Source organism: Zalophus californianus, chromosome 13 (assembly GCF_009762305.2).
Source record: "Zalophus californianus isolate mZalCal1 chromosome 13, mZalCal1.pri.v2, whole genome shotgun sequence".
NCBI lineage: Eukaryota > Metazoa > Chordata > Mammalia > Carnivora > Otariidae > Zalophus > Zalophus californianus.
This window is the reverse complement of record NC_045607.1, coordinates 34,550,004-34,574,624: the sequence shown is the minus strand read 5'-3', so window position 1 is coordinate 34,574,624 and position 24,621 is coordinate 34,550,004. Positions and strand designations below refer to the sequence as shown.

At 42.6% G+C, this 24,621-nt stretch overlaps 1 protein-coding gene across 1 annotated transcript in view; it reads left to right on the top strand.

Moving 5' to 3' along the window:
- Positions 1-200: 200 nt before the first annotated feature.
- FRMPD1 (FERM and PDZ domain containing 1) overlaps positions 201-24,621 on the top strand; it is a 120,013-nt gene continuing 95,592 nt past the window's right edge. The window contains exon 1 of the mRNA XM_027614337.2: positions 201-282. The gene's annotated coding sequence lies outside the window, so the exon portion shown is untranslated. The remainder of the gene's footprint in view (positions 283-24,621) is intronic.

Here is a 24,621-nt window from a genome sequence, read left to right as displayed (position 1 = left end):
CAGGAGGGGCATCAACACCCCAGTTAGCAAGATGGGAGTGTAAAGAAGGGAAGAGAAGATTCATACCCTAGTTTCCCTGCCGAAAGCCCCTTGAACGAGATTAGAAGTCTCTGTTACTATGTGGAGTGGTTATTTTAATTTACTGAATTGAAACTGTGTTTATAATTGTGACTTCAAGTGACGGAAGGACTTTTGGCTACTCAGGAGGGACTGCCCAAGCCCAGGGGCCTGCTGGAGTTCCTGTCTATGGCAGAGGAATCTCTCTCCCCCATTCTACTCCTGGTAAGTTTAAAAGGCAGTAGGAGATGAAAAATAGTGTTTTCATTGTATCCCATGAGTGGGGTTGTTCAACTTCCCGGCTGCAGAACGAATATATGAGTGTTGTTTATATTGGGATGCACTGTGATTTCAAATTTAGGCCTTTAAAAATTTGAATTCTTGTAACATTTTATTACCTTTGGAAGATATGCAGCTGTGAGTGGCAGATTATTCTGTAGCTCTTAGCTATATTAAGATCCTATGTTAAAATGCATCCCTCTCTGCCTGTTTCCTGTTACCTCAAAAGCTGGAGCAAGGAGAGTGTCAGCCATGTCTATTCGTTAGGCTCCTAACCTTTTACCTTTAGTACTCTCATGACCTGCTCGATACCTTGGCCAGCTGTTCGGCTGAGAAGGTGCTAAGAATGCATTCTGACTCAGGTGTAAATGAGTTACAGAATTGGCTACATGCTTATTTCCAGGGACAATTTTGCTTTAACAGTAAAAGTGCCTGAGCTCAAAGAAGGGATGCCTTTATGGTGGATTTTGGGCATCTGCAGCAGACCAGTGCCCACGGAGGTTTCTTTGGGAAGGGGCATCCCGGCTCCTTGGCAACCGTACTTGATGTGCCCCTGAGCTCTGGGCACCTGGGCAACTACCCAGGTGTATACCATACTCCAGCTTCCCTTGCCTGAGAGAGTGAATGTGAAAGCGTGTTGTGAACTATAATGTACCATGCAGATGTGAGCCAGTATTGTTACTCTTAATAGCTCTAACTCCTGACAACAGACTTGTAAGTGCTTCTTAAAAGGTTAGTTACCCACACAGAGGCCTCTGGGTCCTTAGCAAATTATCTCCTTTTTTTTTTTTAATCTCCTGGAATCTTTTTTAGTATCCCAAAGGGCTAGGAGCAACTCTCACACATCAGACTGACAAAGTGCTAAAAATCAAAGGTCTAGCCCCTCACAGGGCATTTCTTCTTTCCCCTTGTCTACTTCCACCTGCCCAGAAGCATCTCCGCCTCATACCCTATCAGTCCCATCTTGCAACTGAAGCAAAAACTCTCGCCTGGCCTGAGCTTTTTCTGTGTGTTCGAAATGATAAGAAACAGCTGTCCTCGGATTAATGCCATCATCCCTGTTATGATTCAGCCATTCAGCTGGTGGCAGCAATTGTGTGTTAGATGAATGTCTTTCTAAATTCAATCACCCCAAAATAAATACATTGCAGTAGCCTCATTAAACAAAATTGGATGCAAGGAAAGGCTGGGGCTGACTGATAGGAAATGAGAAAGAAGTAGAATATTTCAAAGCTGCACTCATCCAATTGCCCTTCAGAAACCTCTTCTAGGACCTTGTTCAGCTTTGGCATCTCTAGTTTGTTTTTCGTTGTTGTTGTGTTTTTAAGATGCTATGTACGTGGTACCACTTTCCCCAAAGAGAGATTTTTTTAAGAGAGATCTTTTAAAAAATGAAATAGTATATATTCATATTAAGAGACAGTCATACAGGGCTGCCTGGGTGGCTCAGTCGTTAAGCGTCTGCCTTCGGCTCAGGTCGTGATCCCAGGGTCCTGGGATCGAGCCCCGCATCGGGCTCCCTGCTCGGCGGGAAGCCTGCTTCTCCCTCTACCACTGCCCCTGCCTGTGTTCCCTCTCTCGCTGTGCCTCTCTCTGTCAAATAAGTAAATAAAATCTTAAAAAAAAAAGACAGTCATACAAAATAGGCAAGTAGGCAGGTATGTTTATATGCTGCATCTCGTAGATGACATTCAGCATACATTATCCAGCTCGTTCAGCTTATTCAAATGATTTTAAGGTCTAACTGCAGTAGACACTATGTCAGGTGCTGAGGGGATATTGAATCCATTCATCCAAAAGATACTTGCTGAGACCTACTCCGTGCTATGCCCTGTGCTCATCATTTGGGGTACCACCATGAACCAAACTGTTGGGAAGGATGCTTAGAGTGGGGTGTGGGATAGGATGGACACAGATTAAGTATGCTGAGAAGTTGAACTTGCTAAGTGCCATAAGAAAGAGGTGCAAAATGACCCATGAGAATTTAGGAGAAAGTGGTTCTTTTTCCCTGTAAGGAAACAGAAAATCTTCAGGCAGGAGGCAACGTTTGGACTAGACCTGGAAGCCTGTGGACAGTTTCAAAGTTAAGGCCTTTCTAGGCTAAGGGAATGGTGTAAATAAAATTATGATCCTATACTTTGGCGAGGGGTTGGGGAACAGAGAGCACAGATGCACACAGGGGAGTTGTAGATAAGGCTGGACACGCAGGTCAGAGCCCCGTGTGCTGGCTAAGGAGCATGAGCTTTATGCTGTAGCCATTTGGGAGCCATAGCAGGAATGACAGGATCAAAATTGTGCACCAGGAAATTTAATCCAGTAGAAGGCCATGGATAGAATTGATTGGAGGGGGGAGGCGTTAGAGATGGGAATCCACTCAGGAGACCATCACAAAAGTTCAGGCCAGGGATAAACAAGGGCCCAAGGTAAGATTGTGGCAAATAAGCCCTGGAGAAACATACATTAATTATTAAAAGGGAAAAATCGGTGAGTTCGTGACTGTGGATGTTTTAGGCTCTCTGTGTTCCTCTGGGTATTGGATTTATTTTTACAGGTTAGAGCTATGTGGGAGAGAGGTGTGCATGATTCAGGGTCTTAGCAGGGAAACAATCTACCTGAGGTGGTTCAAGACATTTTAAGGGATTTTTTTTTTAATTTGCCCCAGAGGTGTGGGTGGGATTAAGGAAACCAACCAATGGAGGTGAGGCAGCCAGACATTACCAAGAGGGGAAAAAACTTAGCACCTCTGAAGGGCAAGGGGAGAAAACGGCATCACCAGTTTCCAATGAGAATTGGAGTCATGGAGGTGCCGTGGTCTAGAAAGGACAATCAAGAGAGCAGGAAAGAAATACCCTTACCTCTCTCTGTCATAGCCCTTCGGGGTGCTGCTTCCTCTCATTGGCCAAACTCTACTGAAAAGGTGACGAGTTACGGGGTGGGCCTTTCAGGACGCAGAGAAGAGGGAAACATGGGCAGAAATATATACAGGACAGAGGGCAAGGGGGAACAGATAGAGAAAAACCAACATACAGTGCTAAGTGGTGCCATTATGTTAGATATCTTTAATGTCTTGGAGCTTCTTAAATCCTAGGGATTTCAGACCAAGGGGTTTCATTATGAGATCTGATTCTAACTTATAGTTATCACACACTTGATAATAAAAATGAGTAATAAAAATCTAAATAATGAAAGGTGAGGACCAGGCTTGGGCACATAATTTCCCTGCTGAATCTCAATTTGTCTATAAAACGAGGCTATTAATTCCTGCTGTACCCACCCTATAAGGTACTTATGAAAAGAAAGTGAGATAAGGGTTATAAAAGTGTTTTTAGATTAATTTTTGGCATAAATCACCAGCAAGGTGTGTAGGATCATTACTGTCGTCTGGGATCATTCCTTTCTATTTGTGGCGCTCCCTGCCCCCCCGCCCCCCCCACGGCCCCAGCATAGTTTCTGGCCCGGAGGGCTGCTCAGTCACTGTCTGTGGCATCGAATTAACTTCAGTTCTGTCCACATACCCTTTCTCCCATGATTCACGCATGACCTCTTTCATTCACCTTCGTTCCTATGGGTTTTTTTTTTACCTCTTCAGTGTATCCCCCCGCCCCAATATAACTTGTCGGGGAAAAAACCAAGACCCTTCAGGGAAATAGTACACTTCATCAAGGGAAAGTTCCATCACATGCTCTTAGGGTGAGGCATCGTTAGGAGTTTTGACCATGTACCCCAGGTCTGAGCATGGGATTCGTCCCCTGAATTTACTAGTTGCCTTCCAGAGCTTAAGACTGCTACATGCACAGGGGCGCCTGGGTGACTCAGTTGGTTAAGCAACTGCCTTCGGCTCAGGTCATGATCCTGGAGTCCTGGGATCGAGTCCCGCATCGGGCTCCCTGCTCGGCGAGGGGCCTGCTTCTCCCTCTAACCCTCCCCGCTCTCATGTGCGCTCTCTCTCTCTCTCATTCTCACTCTCTCAAAATAAATAAATAAATCTTAAAAAAAAAAAAAGACTGCTACATGCACAGATTTGGAGGAGGTGGCAGTTTGAAAGACGAAAAGCCCTTCGAAGCTGTACGAAATCTCGAAATCCCATGGGTGAGGAGACTGGGTTCTTGTGCTGTAATTGGTTTTCTTAGTCTGGCCCTCAGGGACCGGCCCTAAATGAGATCTTCAGCTGGTTCCATCTCCAATACTTATGGTTTTGCATTCAGATCTCTGATTCTGCTGAAGTATGTTGGAGGAAATGAAGGCAGAGAGCTCCATGCTGGGAAGTCATTTGAAGGAGTCCTGTGCCTTGCTTGTTGCAGCAAGCCTAGGGAGACTCCTGCATGGTCAAGAGGGCTCCTCATTTGGTCCCAGACAGCATGGACAAATGAGGCTCACCAAGGGCCTCTCTCTCCTGAACCTTGATTGGCTCTTCAGTGTTTTAGGGGATCTACTGGCCACAGATCTGTGTCGATATAACACGTAAGTGGCTGAAGGAACTGCAGGTGTAAGGCATGGAGAGGAGATAACTAGGGTGGGGAGCGTGGTGTGGTTTTCACTCTGAAGCCATCTCGGGGAGGGAGGGGGCAGTCTCCTCCAAAGAAGACAGCCCCTTGTATCCACGGCTTTGCCCCTCTGTGCCCTGCGTGCTCCCCCTTACTAGGTTGGTTGTGTGAGCTGGGCTACCCAAAGTGTGGTCTGCCCATCAGCAGCGTCAGCAACACCGGGGAGCCTGCTAAAAGGCAGATTATACACCTCCTTGCAGACCTACTGAATCAGAACCTCTGGGGGCCAGGGTCCTGAAATCTAGGTTTCAGCAAGGCCCCTAGGGGATTTGAAGTTTGAGAAGCACTGGTTTTCAGTACAGATATTGCCCAGCTGTAGAGGGTGCAGATCTTGAGAGTAAAATCATATGCAGAGAGGTGACTGTAAATTTGTCTTCGTTCCCCTTAGTGTAACAGAGATTCACACGGAATGGGCTTCTAGAACAACTGTCAGTTCCTCCGTCTTCCAGGCCACCTTTGCTAATCCAATTTTTCTTACATTTGCCCAGAGTAGTTTATGTCAGCTCTGATGGTCCCAAAGAATCCCTCTTCATTCTTTCAATTCCAGCTTGAAACAGCAGTCTTCCTGTTCCTCTGAATTCCAGACCAATCCCTTTACCTCAGTTCCCCAAGTTCTAGAACTTCCCTGGTCTCTCTCTTTCCTGGATCAAGGGCCATGTGAAATCCCAAGAGAACTCTTCACTTTTTTTTCCTCCCCCTCTTTTAAGTTTTTCTGTTTTGTTCTCTACTTTCTTTAATTTCTGAAATAACAACTCTCCTGACAAAATTTTATTTCTTCCTCTTTATATCTCTGGCATCTTCCCACATCACTGTCCTCTGTGGGTCCTCCCCTTTCCTCTCCGGTCATTGTTGGGTTTCCATTTTAAGCAACTCAATTTTATTTCATCCCGCCTTCCTCTAAAGTGGGTTACTCATCTCTTTGGTTTTGGGATGCTGGGTACAGGAGGGTACACACTCAGGCACTATGGTGAAGTTGCCAGATTTGGGCTGGGAGAATATCCAGCCTACTCTGGCTGTAAGGTAATGGGAAGAATGGGAGGCTCCTAAGAGTTATCAGCAGGATCCAACCAGGTTTCAGTTCAGCTCAGTTCAGCTAACATTTACTGAGCAGCTCTACACCGAGGAGGATGTGTATGAGGTGTTCAGGGATAGGACCATGATTTAGACTGGCAAGACGAGGCTCAGACAAAAAAGAAAACCCAATCCTGGCAGACCCCAATTACTAATGAGACGTGCTCCTTTGCACATAGCTGATACTTAAGAACATCTTTGTTAAATGAAGACAATAATTTCTGGACTAACAGGCCTTTGATTACATATATTTTTTCACCTAATTGCTGTGAATATGGGCTTCCACAGAAAGTTCTTTTTGGTAGTGTTTTATGTTGTAGGGCTCTGTGCACCAACACATCCAGGCCTACTTGTCTTCCTTCTACTTCTGTGATAATGGATGGGGCAGTGGCAGGATGGAGTCTTCCTGGAAAATGTGAAAGAGACACTTGGACTCCAGACAAAAAAGAACTTGTAAACATATAAGTCTTTGGGGAAATCTTACTGCAGATTGCTCTGAAGAATGTAGACCGAGAGAAAAAAGGACAGAGAAAAAGGAAGGGTGAGGAAGGAGAAATCCAGTTTAAAAAAGCAAACAGAAAGGTGGATTGGGTGGGTTTGTGGCACCAAGAAACCTAATGACCCAAGGAGTCTCATTTGATCATTAGCCACTATCATTAAAATTTAAATATAAAACTTAAATTTTTAGGTACAAAGTACTCATTGGGGCCATTTATCACCCCTCTCTGGGTTGGTAACTCTTGTTGCTAGCCGAGAGGAGGCCACATGGTGTAGCATCATGAGGAGACAGGACTTAGGTCTCCTGGTTCAGCTTCACCATAATCTCAGTGTGTAATCTTTGGCAAGCTCCTTCCCTTCTCAGGGCTCTATTTCTTCTCTGTAAAATGAGTAGTTTAGACTAGGTCAGTGGTTCTAAATGCACGGTCCCTGAACCAGCAACATCAGCATCATGTAGGAACTTGCCAGAAATGCAAAATTCCTACGGCATCAGAAAATCCCTCCAGGTGATTCTGGTGCATGCTCAGGTTTGACACTCTTTGGACTAGTCGTTCTGTGTTTCTCTTAATGAAGTCATGGAAGCCCATGCAGAGTGGATAGAGGCAACGGAGGCAGATGTCTGTGCTCTAGGCCACCGATACTCAGCGGCGTGGCTCTAGAGAGTAGTGGACCCGCTGTGCATGGAGTAAGCTGAGTCACAGCTCCCATCCTTCCCTTGCTCCAGTGCCAGATGGCCCATGGCAGGCACACTAAGTGCTTGTCTAGGACACTAGCAAAGCAGGGCCACCCACCAATGGTATTTTTGTTTGGAAAAAATGTGATACTTGACGTTTTCCAAAAAACATTTAAGTATTCCTCAGAGGAAACATCAGAATGTTGTTAGACCTCTTTATATTTAGTTTGTAGCTTAGTGCTTTTAAAAAGTATTTTGAGGGGTGCCTGGGTGGCTCAGTCAGTTAAGCATCTGCCTTCGGCTCAGGTCATGATCCCAGGGTCCTGGGATCGAGCCCCACATCGGGCTCCCTGCTCTGCGGGAAGCCTGCTTCTCCCTCTCCCACTCCCCCTGCTTGTATTCCCTCTCTTGCTGTGTCTCTCTCTGTCAAAAAAAAAAAAAAGTATTTTGAAATTTTCAGGGCAGGGATGGGGACATGATGGGCATTATATAACCTTTGCAAGGTTATGGTATTAACATTCTCCGTCCGGCTCTGCCTTTCTCCTTGCTTTTCCCTAAGGCATGCAGTAAGTAATTCACCATACCTCATAGACTTTAAGAAGCTCCTCTTTAAAAAAAAAAAAAGACTTTATTTCTTTTATTTTACAGAGAGAGAGAGTGTGTGAGAGCAGGGGGGAGGGGCAGAGGGAGAGGAAGAGAATCCCAAACAGACTCTGAGCTGAGCTCGTGGCGGGGCTTGATCTCACGACCCTGAGATCACAACCCAAACCAAAACCAAGAGCTGGATGCTCAACTGATTGAGCCACCCAGACACCCTTAAGAAGCTCCTCTTTTTACCTCTGAGACTGGGATGTATCTTACACTTGATGGTGCCTTAGGTCCAATGAAATATGGTATATTGTTGGCATTGTTGATGTTCCTCAGAAGCCATTCTATGTCAGGCTCTCATCCATATCCTTTCCTGAAATCTAAAACTCTTGTATAACCCTTGCATCTGGAATGAAAGTTCCAGGGTACACCATGGTTTAGGCATTCTGACAAACTCCAGCAGAAGAGAATTACTTGGTTATTTGTAGAGCTCCCACCATTGTGGTGTCTTTTAGGTTATTCAGTGCTGGGGATCAACAGCTTCCCCTAGGCAGCTTGACTCCTTTTGGGCAATGATTAATGTTCTGCAAGATAGTGTAGTGGTGGAAAACGTCTTAGATGCACACCTGTCATCAAGGAGCTCACATTGTAGTGGGCACAACATAAAAATCAGCAAGGAATAATAATGTAATAGGCTAAATGCCATAAGAGAGGCAAATAGAAACTTCTACAGGAGGGAAAAATTGAGTCGGTGTGGGTTTGTTGGGTGTGACTTCACAGAGGAGGTGATAGCGCCTGGCTCTTAAAAAAGAATAGGAGATCGCTAAGTGGAAAAGGAAGTCAAGAACAGCATTCCTAAATGTACTCAGGATACACTTAAAATGCGTGAATTTTGGGGTATGTAAATTATACCTCAATGAAGTTGTTTTTAATACCTTTTTAAAGGAAAGTGCTTCGAGCCTCAAGTGCAAGGTCCATTTGGGAAGTGATGAGCAAAGAGGGTGCTGTGAGTGGTGAGGGATGAGGCAAGAGGGTTTGGTTGTCATCAGATCACATGGTTTCTTCTGTCATACTAAGGAGTTGAAGAAATTTAAGAGAGGGTGTTGAGTAGAAAACAGAGATTTGGAAATCAGCAGGATAGACTGTGAGGCTGTGGGATTTGTCACTATCAGCCAGAAAAATTTGTTGTCATTTAGCAATAAATGTAACTCTGATTCCTTGGCAGCCCAGACAAAAAGAAATGTGTGGTGAGTTAGATAGCTTTCATTAAGTGATAAAAGGAAGCAAGTCAGTTTGTCAAAAGAGACAAATTATTTCCCTAGTGCTAAATTGTAAGGAATTTCTAATGTGCACCTTCATATTGGGGTCTTTGAACAGCACAGTTTAAAATAATAATTCCACATTTCTTCATACTAACTCTTGACTCCATGGCGATGGTAACCGTGTGACTCATCTCTGTAACTCTAGAAGTCAGGGCTCAGTAAGTCTGGTGGAATGACTGAGTGACTCTCAGAGGCAGTGGGAGGCTCAGTGCTCAGGACCCTCTGCTTCCTGAGAGGAGACTGACCCAAACCCCAGCAACTGGTGCTGTGCTCAGTCATTAAGGACCCACAGGGCAGGCAGCATTACAGTGATAGCGTGGAAAGAGGACACCCTGCAATTAACTCATCATGGGACTTTGGATTAAAGTCAGCCGCAAGTAACAGGAAATCTAAACTAACAGTGGTGTTAGCACAACAAGGATTAATTTTCTCTCGTGCATTTTCACAAAGTGAGCCCACCCATGTGACCAGCAACCAAAGAACAGAACTTACTCAGACGCCCTCTTGTGCTTCCTTCCAGACCCTAGCCCTACCCAAGGGTAACTACTATCTTAACCTCTAATACACACAGCTTAGTTTTGTCTGGTTTTGAACTTTGTTAAATGAAATCATTAGTATGTACTATTTTCGTCTGACTTCTGTCTTAACTTCTTTTATTGTAAAATCATACATGGGGGCGCCTGGGTGACTCAGTTGGTCAAACATCCGACTCTTGGTTTCAGCCCAGGTCATGATCTCATGGGTCGTGAGATGGAGCCCAGCATTGGGCTCCACACTCAGCACAGAGTCTGCTTGAGATTCTCTCTCCCTCTCCCTTACCCCTCCCCTTGCTTGTGAGCTCTCTCTCTCTCTCTCAAATAAATAAATAAATCTTTTTAAAAAATAGATAAGTAAACTCATACATAGATACAGAAAACTACAAATATGTAGTTTAGTAAGTTCTTATAACTTAGATCAGGAAACAGAACCCTGCAGCCAACCTAGGGTCCTCCAGGTGCCTGCTGCAGGTCTCAACTCCATTCCAGTAAAAAGTGATCACTCTCCTGACTTTAGAATGATCATTTCCTTGAGTTTGTTTATAGTTCTATCACCTAACTCTGCATCCCTAGACACTATATTTTAATCTGGCCCATAAAATATCTTGCCCATTAAAGTTGATTATGTCACTTAAATCTCTTTTAATCTACCAGCCTCTCTTCTGTTCCTTTTTCTCACAATTTATCTGTTGAAGAACCTGGACCATTTGGCCTGTGGAGTTTCCCACAGCCTGGATTCTTAGTGCACAATCATGGCACAGTATGACGTAGTCCCCTGTTCTTTGTATTTCCTGCAAAACAGGCTGCTGGATCCACAGGCTCTACACAGTGGGGTGTGATCCCATTGGCAAGACCCTAAGCATTGTGGCATTCCTTCATCAGGAGGCACATGATGTTCGGTCACATCTCCTGGTGTGGTGTTGGCGGCTGTGGTGCTCAAGGCCAGGATTCATTATTCACTGCAGTTGCAAAATGGTGATGTTCTATCATTTCTCTTTTACTTACAAGTTGGAATACTTTTAATTAAGACAGGTTTCCCTTCATCGACTATTTTCTTACTCAGAGATACTGTCAACAGTCTCCCAGAGCTCTTGAGAGTCAATGGTGCACATCTCTCCCCAACCCTGTGTTCCTTGATGTCACATTAGTAGCTTGAAACTGGCCATGGTAGGAGAATTTACACCATGGAAGTTGGCAAATGATGCAAATCAGGGCCCTCCCCTGCCCCCCCCACCACTGAGAGTCAGTTGTTAAACACTCACCAACACACAACTGGGTACAGTTTATATAGGAAAGACAGGTTAAACACACTTTATTTACCAGCTTTCAAGATAATGAATTGGTTCCCTAACATTTCCCAAAGATGATCAAATAGGATTTTTATATCATTAGGAATTCATGGATCTAAATATATTAGGTGAGTTTTAACTGACTGAGCCACCCAGGCGCCCCTATTAGGTGAGTTTTAATCCAGTGCTCTTATATCTTTATTGAGGCTCAGATTGTTCCCACTTTGGCCAGTGTATGGACATGAGAGTTGGGGCTCCAGCAGCTAGTTAGGCTTGTGATTTGTTTGCGTTTATAGCCACCATCTTACTATTTGTTTTCCATTTGTCTCACCTGTTTTATATTCTTTTCCCTAGTTTTCCTTACCTTATTTTGGATTAATCAACTGTTTTTTATTATTCCTTTCCCCCCTCTCTGAACTTCTTAGTTATACATTCTTTTATTATTATTTTCGCGGCTATCCTAGAGCATACGGCAGGGGCTGCTTTTATCCTTTTGTTCTCCATCTTCAAGGTCACTTGATGGTCCCCGTGGCTGCTCCAGCTCCAGCCATCATATTCACAACCCAGACAGCTGGAAGGGAGAAATGGGAAAGGGCAAAAGGGGGGCAGGGCACTTAATTAAAGAGCTTTTCTGGGAATCTCTTCCCATAACTTCTTAAATCCTAATGGGCATCTTTATCTGAAGTGCAGGCTATGAAATGTGAAGTTTCAGTTGGGCACAATACCCAGGGCTCTGTTACTAAGAAGGAGGTGCAGGATGGATACTGGGTAGGCAATGTGCACTTGCTACCTCACTTATTTTCTTTGGACTTCATCTGAAAAAGTAGGCAGTTAGACTGGAAAACAGCTAAGGCAATTTAAGAATTCTAAGCATAGTCAAAAATACGTTTATAGGGGCGCCTGGGCGGCTCAGTCGTTGGGTGTCTGCCTTCGGCTCAGGTCATGATCCTGCTGGGATCTGGCCCCGCGTCGGGCTCCCTGCTCCGCGGGAAGCCCGCTTCTCCCTCTCCCCCTCCCCCTGCTTGTGTTCTCTCTCTCTCGCTGTGTCTCTCTCTGTCAAATAAATAAATAAAATCTTTAAAAAAAATACGTTTATACCTTTGCCTTCTGAGTAATTTAATGACAAATCAGCAAACTTTTTTCCTTAATGAAAATTCTGTGTTAACTTTCTGACCTTTCTAAAACACATTTTTATGTTGTGAAGAAAATTCGGCGTCAAAATCTAATAGAGAAGTGCACAATTGAACAAAGCTCTCCATCTGTCTTTAGGAAAACAGAATGTCCTATGCCCTCTCTCCCCACCTCTTACAATGATCTCTATTTCATCATCAAACATTTTTGAGGCAAGAGACTCTTTGAATACTTTGGACAAAGATTGTTAGAGTAGTTGTTCAAGCATTTCAGAAACGCAGCTGAATGAGAGCAAAGTAGTGGTCTATGTGTAGATGGGGATGTTGGATGGTGTAGATGCAAGTATGCAGAATTATAAACTGAGAACGGTAGGGCCCAAAGGAACCTCACATGTCACCAATTTTCCTTGTAAGGGAAGGAGATAGAGGAGTTAGGGATTTTTGGAGAGTCAGGTTTGACTAGAGCTGGCTACAGACCAAGTTGCTCCCCTCTATGGATAATACTGAGTCATGTTCACCAGCACCACATTTCATAGGGCCTAGTTTTGCTCTCGTTGGTTGTAAAGTCAGGCATTACCACCCTTGCCAGTGTAGGAGGGGAGGAACCCTAGCCTAACACAGACGTCTGACTTTACTCCTGAAGCCTTCCTTCTATTGCCTCCAGCTCTTCTTCCCAGCCATCTGCAGGCTGCTTGGTTGTGGCTCTGCACTGTGAGGCCCACAGAATACACCTAATTTGTCTTGTACCACATGGGCCTCCAGAGAATTGAAAATAACCATCATCTTTCTTCATATTTCTGATTTTTTCCCCTTCTAAGAACTCCAAATCCCCATGGGGGACTTGTAACTATTGACAACACCTTTCTGTAACAGAGCGCATCTGCGGGTGTTCACCTCAGAGTGACCGGGCATCTGCAGTGTCCACTGTTATGAAGCTGTCCCGTGACACACCTGCTAGGAGCATGGGCCCGGAGACGGCCGCCTCGCGTGTGTCCTAGAGCACATCCCCGGGAACTGAGGGTGCCGGTGTTGCAGCGGCCCCGCGGAGGCTGGAGGCCCAGGGATGGAGAGGCCCCAAAGTTTTCCGGGTTTGCTGGACAGACTGCCTTTGCTGATTTGGATCCAGATTTTTAAAGTTGCAGGGCAGTTTGTGAGGAAACTAAAAATGCTTACCATATACTATGAAGATGGCCCACCATGAGACAAGTGGAAACTTTGATTTTTCTGGTAATGGCAAGCAGCTGTGTCCAGCCATCCAGAGGCTAGTTCCTCCAGAGACTATAGCCTGTGAAGTATCTTATCCAGACTAGGACTCAGTCTATGTCCAGGATGCAAAGATAACCTTCCCATCAATGACTCACAGAGTAGCAGAGCTAGGAAGAAACCTGAGGGATTAGCTGGGTGGGCCCCTCTATGGATGAGCAAATGATGCATAGTTATATCCACTGTTCAGTACACCGTCTGCTCTAACTGGTCATACAGACCAATAGTCCATTCTCTCCCCTTTTCAAAACAGTCGTTTCCATGGAAAAGAAACCCATAACCTTGGCTAAGAAACTTCTGCCCCCCAGAACTCTGTTTCGTCATCTATAAAATGAGGGGTATGTCCTCAAAATATCCAAGACCTGTTTCAAATTCCATGACAAGTGAGACTAGAGTCAGAGATTTGAGCTAGGGATAGGATCCAGGCGTTCCAGATCCCAGCCCAGGGCCAAGCATTTACCCCTTGCCTCCTAGCCTCATCTCCCCTCTGACACACACACAATGAAAGAATCTTTCCTTGTCTTTTCAGAACTGTGTAATACAATTATTCTGATTACTACAGAGAGCACTTACCACTAAACATGAGGATTCATTTTCTGTAATGCTGATATTTCATATCAGGATCCTTTTAGGCTCAATTAGCCTCATGGAAGATAATGGAGGGCAGTTGCAATCTGTATTTTTAAATATACATGCAGTTGTTTAGACACCTTTTGTTTGTTTCTCAATGCTGCTCCGTGGGAGAGGCAAGTGTAAAAGTGCTTATATAAAAACTGAATATTAATAATGAAAATGTTACCTGTTTAGCTTAAGTACTGATGGCAATGCCATTGGACAGGTGCTTTATATATGACACCCCTGAAATTTGAGCCACATTCAAAGAGGACCCAAGACCACAAACTTAAACCGATACAATTATCAATAAATATCAATAAACACATGAAAGCATATTTTAGCTTCACTTGTAATCAAGTAAATGCAAATACATTTTTAAAGTAATGAGTTACCATTTTGTTACCTTTAAAATTAGTAAAAAAGTTTTTTTTTTTTCATGATGCTCAGTTTGGCAAAAGTGAGGCAAAATGGGTGCGTGTATATGCACAGTGAATCCGTACATCCCTTCTGGAATGCAATTGAACAGTATGTATGAAGAGCCCTTTGACTCAAGAATTCTACATTTATCTATCTGTCTGTCTATCTTTTTTTAAAAGATTTATTTATTTGAGAGAGAAAGCATGTGCACATGAGCAGGGAAAGGGACAGAGACAGAGGAAGAGAAGCAGATTCCTTGTGGAGCGGGGAGGCGGACACAGGGCTTGTTGTGGGGCTCGATATCATGACCCTGAGTTCATGACCTGAGCCAAAATCAAGAGTCAGTCGCTGAACTGGCTGCGCCAACAAGGCGCCCCAAGAATTCTACTTTTAGAAATTCACTCCAAAACAAAATCAAGGAAGCAGATGTTGATTTATGTACAAAGGTGTCAATCATAGCGTTCTTTAGGGGAAAACTGGAACAAAATATCTAAAAATAGGTGAATGATTAAATAAATTGCAGTATGTCTTCATGAAAGACCATTTTGAAGCATTACCAATCATGGTTTTGAAAACAGCAAACATGGAAAATGTTAGGCTATCATATCCAGTCAAAAGAGTAGAATACAAAATTGTATGCCAGGTGGTCAATTTTGTAAGAAACAAACTAAGCAGAAATAGAAAAAGATGATGGTATGTGGTAAGATTCTTTTGTGGTGTTCTTTTCTAAACTTTTGGTTCTTTTCTAAACTTTTCTAAACTTTTCTGTATTTTCTAAATTCTATACCATGGATGTGTATTATTTTTATAATCAGAAACACAAGCATTATATAAAAGAAAAGAAAGGCCAAGGGCTAAGGTAAATTCATGATGGTATCTAGGGTAGAAGTGCTTGCAGAGGCCATAGAGGTCCAACTTACCCTTCCCAGAGCAGCTCAGAGACTTCCTTATTTTGATGCAGAGCCCCAGTGGACATGGGAAGTCCAGTACGCAGGAGCACATCTTTAGCCAGTTGCAGATTTACCTTGCTCTTTCCCAACACCACTTGGGGCTGCTTTCATGAATGCAGTCCCTCGCCACCGAGCCACCCTAGCATTTTTCATTCTTCAATGTTTCACGAATGTTTCAGGAACACTGTGTTCTAAACTGCCCCTTCCTTCAGCCCCTCTGAATCCAGACTCTAGTGAAGGAAAGAGGTAACAAGGTGCAGGAAGACCAGAGCCTCCTCCCAGAAGAAAGGAAAAGCATCAGGCTAGCCTCATGTCCATGGTCTGGAGGCAGGGGCACCTCCAGGGATAATGTGTTCCTACCATTCCCCACTGGCCTGACTCTCCCAGTCCAAGGCAGCAACCCCAGTAGGGAGCAGGTCATAGCAGCAATGGAGAAGTGACAGGAGCCCACCACACTGCATGGAAAGCAGTGCTCAGCTTTGGTAGAGCTCTCTCCAAGAAATCCTGGGGATCAGCCCACCACACTGCATGGAAGGCAGTGCTCAGCTTTGGTAGAGCTCTCTCCAAGAAATCCTGAGAATCAGGGAGGGTCCAAGACTGGGACCAGGATGAGGAAGAACCTTTCCTAGAACAATTAGGGACTCTGAGGGAGCTTGGCCGGAGAAGTGAGGCCTCAGAGTATTCAAATATCTCAAGAGCGTCTAGAATAAGAGGGGTGAAACCTCCTTTACTTGTGACCCTAAGGATAGAAGCTGAATCAACAGGCAGAACCCACAGGGAGGCAACTTTTGACTCAATACAAACAGACGCTTATATTTGAAGATAATATGCTTAAAATTTTTTTTGTTGATTATGTAATACTTGCACATGGTAAAACGTTCAAAAGCCACAAAGGGATATACAGTGAAAAGGAAGTTGTCTTCCCATGTCTGTTCCTCAGCCACATGTCAGTCCCAACACCCCCTGCCCCCTGCCAAACTACCCACCCTCCCCACCACCGGGCAACAATACTGGCAGTTTCTTGTATATTCTTCCAGAAATAGTCTATGGTCTTATATGGCCTATATACAAGCATACTATAAGCACACAATGCAGACTATTCTATATATATCTTTTTTTTATTCAAAACTGTTGGGGCGCCTGGGTGGCTCAGATGGCTAAGTGTCTGCCTTCGGCTCAGGTCCTGATTCCAGGGTCCTGGGATCAAGCCCCGCATTGGGCTCCCTGCTCGGTAGGAAGCCTGCTTCTCTCTCTCTCTCCCTCTACTGTTCCCCCTGCTTGTGCTCTCTCGCTCTCTCTGTCAAATAAATAAATAAAATCTTTAAAACAAACAAACAAAACTGTTTAAGATTATTCTCTATTAATCCGTAGAGTACTATCAACTTCTTTTTAATGAATGTATGCAACTCTTTGTGTGACTAAATTATAATTTATTAAGCTCTCCTCTTAGCATTTAGGATGCTTCTAGTCACTAGCCATTATAGAAAACACTGCAGTATCTTTGTATGTATGGAACACATGTGCCAATACATTTGTAGATTTAATTCCTAGAATTGAAATTGCTGGGTTAAAAGATCTTTTTGATATTAAAATTTTATTAAAAACATTTAATACCATTATGCAGTTCAAAATTCAGAAGATACAAAGGGTATATGTGAAAGGCTTACTTTCATTCCTGTCCTTCAGCCTTCTAGTTCTTTTCCCCTTAGTCAACCAGTGTTATGAGTTTCACGCATATTCTCGAATAACGATTTCCTTCCCTTTTTAAAAGTACAAATGGTAGCACACAGTATTCATGATTTTGTGCCTTGCTTTGAAAAATCTAACAACATAACATGAAAATGGTTCTTAATGGGTAGTAGTCAAAAAGCTTTCTTTTTCTTTTTTTTTAAAGTTAGATGGCATTTATTAAATGCATGTGCCAAAATTATAATGGGCATTTTAGTTGTTTAAAATGTCTTGCTATGGGGCGCCTGGGTGGCTCAGTTGTTAAGTGTCTGCCTTCGGCTCAGGTCATGATCCCAGGATGGAGGGATCGAGCCCCGCATCAGGCTCCCTGCTCAGCGGGAAGCCTGCTCCTCCCTCTCCCACTCCCCCTGCTTGTGTTCCCTCTCTCACTGTGTCTCTCTCTGTCAAATAAATAAATAAAATCTTTCAAAAAAATAAAAAATAAAATATTTTACTATTGGTACACATTTAAAAGTTTTTCATAGATATTGCCAAATTGCCCTTTGCAGAAAATGTACCAATTTATACTCCTGTCAACAAAACATGAGTTTGTTTTCCAACATCTTCAACAGCACATGTATTATGAAACTTCTGATCTTTGCCATTATGATAGGTAACACATGATATCTCAGTGTTGCCTTTATTTCCATATCTCTTATGAGTGAGGTTGAGCACTTCTGTAGCTGAACCATTTATAATTGCTTTACCATAAATTAGCTATTCCTATCTTTTGCCCATTTTACTACTGGGTTGTTGGTCTGTTAATTATTGGTTTTTAGAAACTTTATATATAGGGGCACCTGGGTGGCTCAGTCGTTGGGGGTCTGCCTTTGGCTTAGGTCATGCTCCCAGGGTCCTGGGATAGAGCCCCATGTGGGGCTCCCTGCTCAGTGGGTTGTCTGCTTCCCCCTCTACCAACTCCCCCTGCTTGTGTTCCCTCTCTTGCTGTCTCTCTGTCAAATAAATAAATAAAAAATCTTAAAAAAAACTTTATATAGATATATATACACAATGATATTATCCCTTATTCATCATCCCTATCATAAATATTTTTCCTAACTTTTCATTTATCTTTTGACTATGTTTATATGGGTTTCCTCCATGCAGGATTTTTATTTTTATGTAATAATGTCTATTCATCTTCTATTTAATGTTTTTGACCTTCCTTGCTCCAAGATAAATTAGCCTGTATTTCCTTCTAGTACTTTTATGGTTTCACCATGAAAATATTGGATTCATTTGGATTTTATTTTAAAATGAAGAGTAAGATATAAGAAGTAAGATAGGGATTCAACTGTTTTATTTTTTCAGATCATCATATAATTTATTTAAACCTCAGGGGTGCCTGGGCGGGGCTCAGTCAGTTGGGTGTCTGCTTGTGACTCAGGTAGTGGTCTCAGGGTCCTGGGATCGAGCCCTGTGTCAGGCTCCACACTCGGCAGGGAGTCTGCTTCTCCTTCTTCCTCTCCCTCTGTGATCTCTCTTGCTTTCTCTCAAATAAATAAATAAAATCTTAAAAACAAAAACTTCAGAGCATTTGATGGTCAGGACTATGTGTGACTCACCTGGGCTCATCATAGCATCTCTTACTAATAATAACTAGCACTTGGTGAGAACTTATTAGGACTAGGATGTCCATATATCTGCGTACTGAGTGACTCCAAAGCTCTTCAACTTTCTCGGGCACTACTCCCATTATAGCACAGTGCCTTACGCATACTTTCCCAGTCAATGTCATTTTAATGACTGAATAAATGTGGATGTATTTAATTTGGGCCACATCAGGCTAGCAAAGTATGGCAATTCATAGAACCCCGTCAGTCCAAGTAGATGCCTCTACACATCCAGCGTGGTGTTGGGCCATTGCATTGGGCTAAGCATAGCTCTGCCACTTAACCTCTGACCTCGAAGCAATAGTTTAAGTGTTGTGCACTGTTTTCTACATCTGTGAAATGGGATAACAAAACCTAACTCAGAGGAGTACTGTGAAGGTCAAATGAGATATTGTCTGCGTAAGGTCTTGAAGGACATCAAGGGATTAGGGCTCAAGTGTGGATAATGCAGATACCATTAATGGCACATGCCTAGATATACGTCTTTTACTGGTAGGACTGAAAGAAGAGGCTGGACAGAGGACAGAGTTGCTGGGAGGTGGGGGCTGTAAGTAGCTATTTCTGTTCCCCAAGTAACCATTCTCTAGGCATGGACTGAAATTCCCTCTGGAGTCACACTAATGGACACATTAGTATCAGTTGACAAAGTACCGTATGCTCTAAAATGTTCTCCCATTAAGCTTCATGGGAAGTGGCAGGAATTCATGGACCATTATAGGAAATCTTCCATGACTTTAGCCTCTAGTAAACCATAAGCTCTGGAAGGTCAGGCTGTGCCCCTAACTATATGATGATGCACAAAATATCACTTATTTTAAGACAGAAGTTCTGTAAGATCAGGTTATCCTTGTCTTGCCAATACTAGAATCAGAAAAGCATCTTTTATTTTTGAAAAAAATGCGTGTTTTAATAATGCATTATTTTGTGAACACTTGCTGTTTGGCTTCAGGCTAATCAGCATGTGTAACAGTCATTAATCAGGGTCTAGATTTTAAGAATGTATCATTTCTTCAGCGTCATTGTGGCTTCTCCTAAGCCACACCTTAAATTTATGGTACTTTCAGCATTCCTTCACAAAAAGTATCATCTCTTTTTATATTAATCAATCTACATTTTTTAAAAAGGGAAAAAAGAGGGCGCCTGGGTGGCTCAGTCGTTAAGCGTCTGCCTTAGGCTCAGGTCATGATCCCAGATTCCTGGGATCGAGCCCCGCATGGGGCTCCCTGCTCCGCGGGAAGCCTGCTTCTCCCTCTCCCACTCCCCCTGCTTGTGTTCCTGCTCTCGCTATCTCTCTCTGTCAAATAAATAAAATCTTTAAAAAAAATTAAAAAAAGGGAAAAAAGAAAAAAAAGAGAAGATGCAAGTTCCACAAATTGTGAACGAAAAGGCAGATTTAGAGTGTTAAGACCTGAAAGTTTCTTTTTTCTTTCTTTTTTTTTCAGAGAGAGAGAGAGAGAGAGAGAGAGAGAGAGTGGGATTGGGGGAGGGGCAGAGGGAGAGAGAGAATGCCAAGCAGGCTCCACACCCAGTGCTGGGCCCACTTGGGGCTTGAGATCATGACCTGAGCCGAAATCAAGAGTCAGAAGCTTTGTTGATGGAGCCACCCAGGCGCCCCAAAATCTGGGAGTTTCAAAGTGTGTAATAATAGCTGCTTTTTATCAAATGTCTACAATACCCTGATTCTCTGCTAGGTGTTTTATCCTTATTTAATTTAATCCTCACTACACTCCCCAAGGTCAGTATTATCTGTTTATTATGGTGTGAAAACTGAAAGGTTACATTAGTTGTCCAAGGTCACAAAGCTAACCAGGGCAAGAGCTGGTATTCAAGCCACATCTGACTCTACCACCCTGATCCCTCCCAGAACATCCCTGATTCAAAGAAAAGACTACGACACAATGTCTCCGTACGTAGCCCACCATAACAAAACACGAATAAAGCCTTGTTTTTAACAAAATCTAGGTCATCCATCTCTCTCCCTATCCTAGATGGGAGAGAATGCCTCCAACATGCTCCCCTGTGCCCAGAGCCTCTCCCCGTACTATTTCCAAAATTCAGGGTTGTAAAAGAGTGTTTTAACTGAAGAGGGTCTAGGCTAGCACCACCCCCAGATCTCCCTTCAATTAGGCTTGCTCTGCTTATCCCTGTCTTTTATACTGGGCTTCTATTTAATAGGATTTGAATTGAGTAAAGGATTCCAAAGGTCTAACTTCACCAAAGTTAGAAAAACACTAGGGCACCTGGCTGGCTCAGCTGGTAGATTGTGCAACTCTTGATCTTAGAGGTGTAGGTTTGAGCCCCAGGTTGGGTGTAGAGATTACTTAAAAATAAAATCTTTAAAAAAATTCCTTCAGCTTCAGATATTTAATAAGTCAAGGTGCCATAGGGGCACGAGACTCTTGATCTCAGGGTTGTGAGTTCAAGCCCCACGTTGGGCTTAGAGTTTACTTAAAAATAAATTAAATTAAATTAAATTAAAAAAAGAAAAAAACATTGATGTAGCTCAGCTCTTTCTTTTATAGATGATACTCAGACCCAGTGGGCTTGAGTAAAATCACCGAGAAAGGTAGGACAGATCCTTTTCTCTCTAAGGTTTTAATGGCTGGGACACTACAGGGAAACTATGGAATGACAAAGACAACCACCACGGGAAATATGTTCCAAGAGCCTTTCTGGCTTGTTGACCCAATAGTGGATGGTGGCTGACCCAGATTTAAATTCTGGCTGTATCACCTACTACTGGATTATTTTGAGCGAGTTACTTAACTTTGCTGAGTCTCTTCATCTGCAAAAGGGACACCCTAATGCCTGCTTGTTGGGGTTTTGTGACAATTAATAGTGTATTTAAAACACCCAGCATGTAATAGGTTTTCCTTTCCATCCTCAGAACCTTCCAGCATGTCATTCTCTGTCTGGGAGCTCTCTTCTCACTCTCCTATTCAGGGAGCTAACTTGTACTTACTCTACTTTCCTTCATTTCTTTCCCTGGGTTTGAATCTAAGGTCTTAGATTCTTACTAATTAAGTGACCTTGGGAAAGTCTCCTCATCTATAAAATGGGGGTCCTAATAACATACACCCATAGAATTATAAAAATAAGATGACATGAACTGCTTAGAACAGTGACTAATAAATATCAGGTCTCAATAAATTTTAACAAGGGCAGTTTGTGGGGTCCACAAAATAATTCTGGAAGACTCTCTTTCCTTCATAAGTAAGCTATTCACATTGCCTGGAAGCTTAGGATCTTTATGCTTTATTCTTGGAGTTCAGGAATTTCACCAGGGCATACTTTTAAAAGTCTGTTCTGCCAATCTCTCTTTTTAAAAATATTTTATTTATTTATTTGAGAGAGAGCACATGCCGGGGGTGGGAGGTGGCAGAGGGAGAGGGGGAAGCAGGTTCCCTGCTGAGCAGGGAGCCCAACATGGGGCTCAATTCCAAGACCCTGAGATCATGACCTGAGCCAAAGGCAGACACTTAACTGACTGAGCCACCCAATCTCTATCTTTTAATTGGTATATTTAGACTACTTACATCTACTATAATTATTGGAATATGAGGAGTTAAGTCTGACATTTTGTTATTTATTTTGTCCCCCCCTTTCCCCATTCCTGTCTTACTTGTTTCCCTGTGGATTACTGAGCAATTTTTAGAATTCCAATTTGAATTGTCTATAACGTTTTTGAGTGCATCTCTATAGGTTTTTTTTGGTCAAAGATAAAGTTATGTAGACATAACTTATCACTGTTTACTGATGCTGACATTTTACCACTTCAAGTGAAATGCACATTTAGGTCCCTTTACCCTCTCTCCTTTTTAATATAATTGTCTTAAATATTATATATGCTGAGGACATCCAATAATATAATTTTTGTTTCCAATACCAAACATAAATTAGGAAACTCAAGAGGAAAATGACATTTTACTATATTAACCAATATTTTTACCCTTTCTGTTATTCTTTCTTTATTGCTGATATTCCAAGTTTCCTTCTTTTATCATTCTTTTGTGTTTGAAGAATTCCCTCTAGTCATCCTTTCAGGGGAGGTTCATTGGTCACAATTTCCCTTAGTCTTTCTTCACCTTAGTTTTTCGCTTCCATTTCTGAAGGATATTTTTAATGGATATAGAATTCTAAGTTGATGGTGATTTTCTCTCCGCACTTGAAAAATGTTGCACCACTTCCTCTGACCCCCATTTCAAATAAGAATTTGGCTCTCATTGGAATTGATGTTCCTCTGTAAGTCACTTGTCATTTCTCTCTGCTATCAAGATTTTTTATTTTTTGTCATTAGTTTTCAGGAGTATAATTATGATGCCTTGATGTGAATTTCTTTGTTTCTTTGAGTTTTTCTCCCTTCTGGAATTTGCACAACTTCTTCGATCTAGACTTTTATCTTTTGCCAAATTTGGGGAATTTTCAGCAATTATTTCTTCAACTGATTTTTCAGTCCCACTTTCTCTCCCCTGTCCTTCTCGGACTCTGATAATATGAGTGTTAGCTGAACATTGTTCTCTTTTTTTCCCCAGTCTATTTTCTCTCATTAATCTGCCCTTAAATTCACTGATTTTATCCTTTGCTACCACCACTCTACTGTTGAGTTTATCCAGCGAGTTTTAAACTTCTTTTGTTGTATTTTCCAATTACGTAATATCCATGTGGTTATTTTTTATAACATCTATTTCTTTGCCAATATTTCCTATGTTTTCATCTGAGAACTCATGATTGTTTGTTGAAGCATTTTTAGGATGGCTACTTTAAAAACATTGTCAGATAATTCCAACATCTGCAGCTTCTTCATTTCGGTGTCTGTTGATTGTCTTTCATTCAAGGTGAGATTTTTCTAGTTCTTGGGTATGATAAGTGATTTTTTCAAATTGTATCCTGGACAATTTGGGTATGATGTTATGAGATTCTGGATCTTATTTTAATTCTGTTTAGGCCTCAGCTGACACTGTACTAGTAGGGAAAGAGAACCCTGCCTCGTGACCCCTGGGTGGGGATGGAAGTCCAAGTCCCCGCTCAGCCTCTACTGACACCACCTGGGGCAGAGTGGGAGATGCATCGTGTGGCCTCAGCGCAGGGGTGGGCATCCAAGTTCTCTACTTAGCCTCCACTGACCAGGGTTGGGAGAGTGGGAATAGGAGTGTTGTGTGTAATTTTTTAGTCTGGTGTTTGGCTGGAATGGGGTACCTGTTGTTACAAAGGCTCCTGTCTTATTAGGCTGCCCTTTGCCATTCCTTTGGCTATGGAAATCAGACTTTTCTTGAGGTCTTTTTTTTTTTTTTTTTTTAATCTGTGCCTGTTGGCATTTCCTAGTCATGGGTTTCTCTACTGCCTGGTCTGGGATATATAGGATGAAAAAAGAAAACCTAGGGAATTTGTTGCCACGTCGTTCTTTGAGTCCCGAGGTGCCTAGCTGGTCTGCCTTTCCTCTCCATCATCCAGAATTTTCCTATGTTTGTTTTACACATTATGTCTAGAGGTTTTAGCTGTATTTAGCAGGAAAAATAGGGAGAAATGTGTTCCTCCATCTTGTCCAGAACTGGAAGTCCTAGGTATGTGATATTATTTTATTTTATTTTGTTTTATTTTATATTATATTAATTTTTCAAGTAATCTCCACACCCAACGTGGGGCTTAAACTCATGACCCCGAGATCAAGAGTTGCACGCTCCATTGACTGAGCCAGCCAGGCTCCCTGCCATGGTATGTGTTTTTAAATTACTGCTGGGGAGCATTCAATGAGTCTTTTCTATTTGAAGATTCAAGTTCCTTAAAGTCCCTAAAATTTTCTCCCATCATTTCTTTGGTGATTGCTTCACCCCGTTTTACTTTTGCTCCATTTGCTACTCTATTATGTGTATATCTGTGTAATTATGCGTAATATTATGTGTATATTATATGTACATTTCACCCACATTTTTAACCTTTTCACTCATAATTTCCATTTCTTTGTATTTTTGGTTTGGTACTGTGGGATTGTTCTCCTTTTTCATCTTCCAGGTCATTAAATCAATTTTCAGTAGTGTTCATTCTATTTTT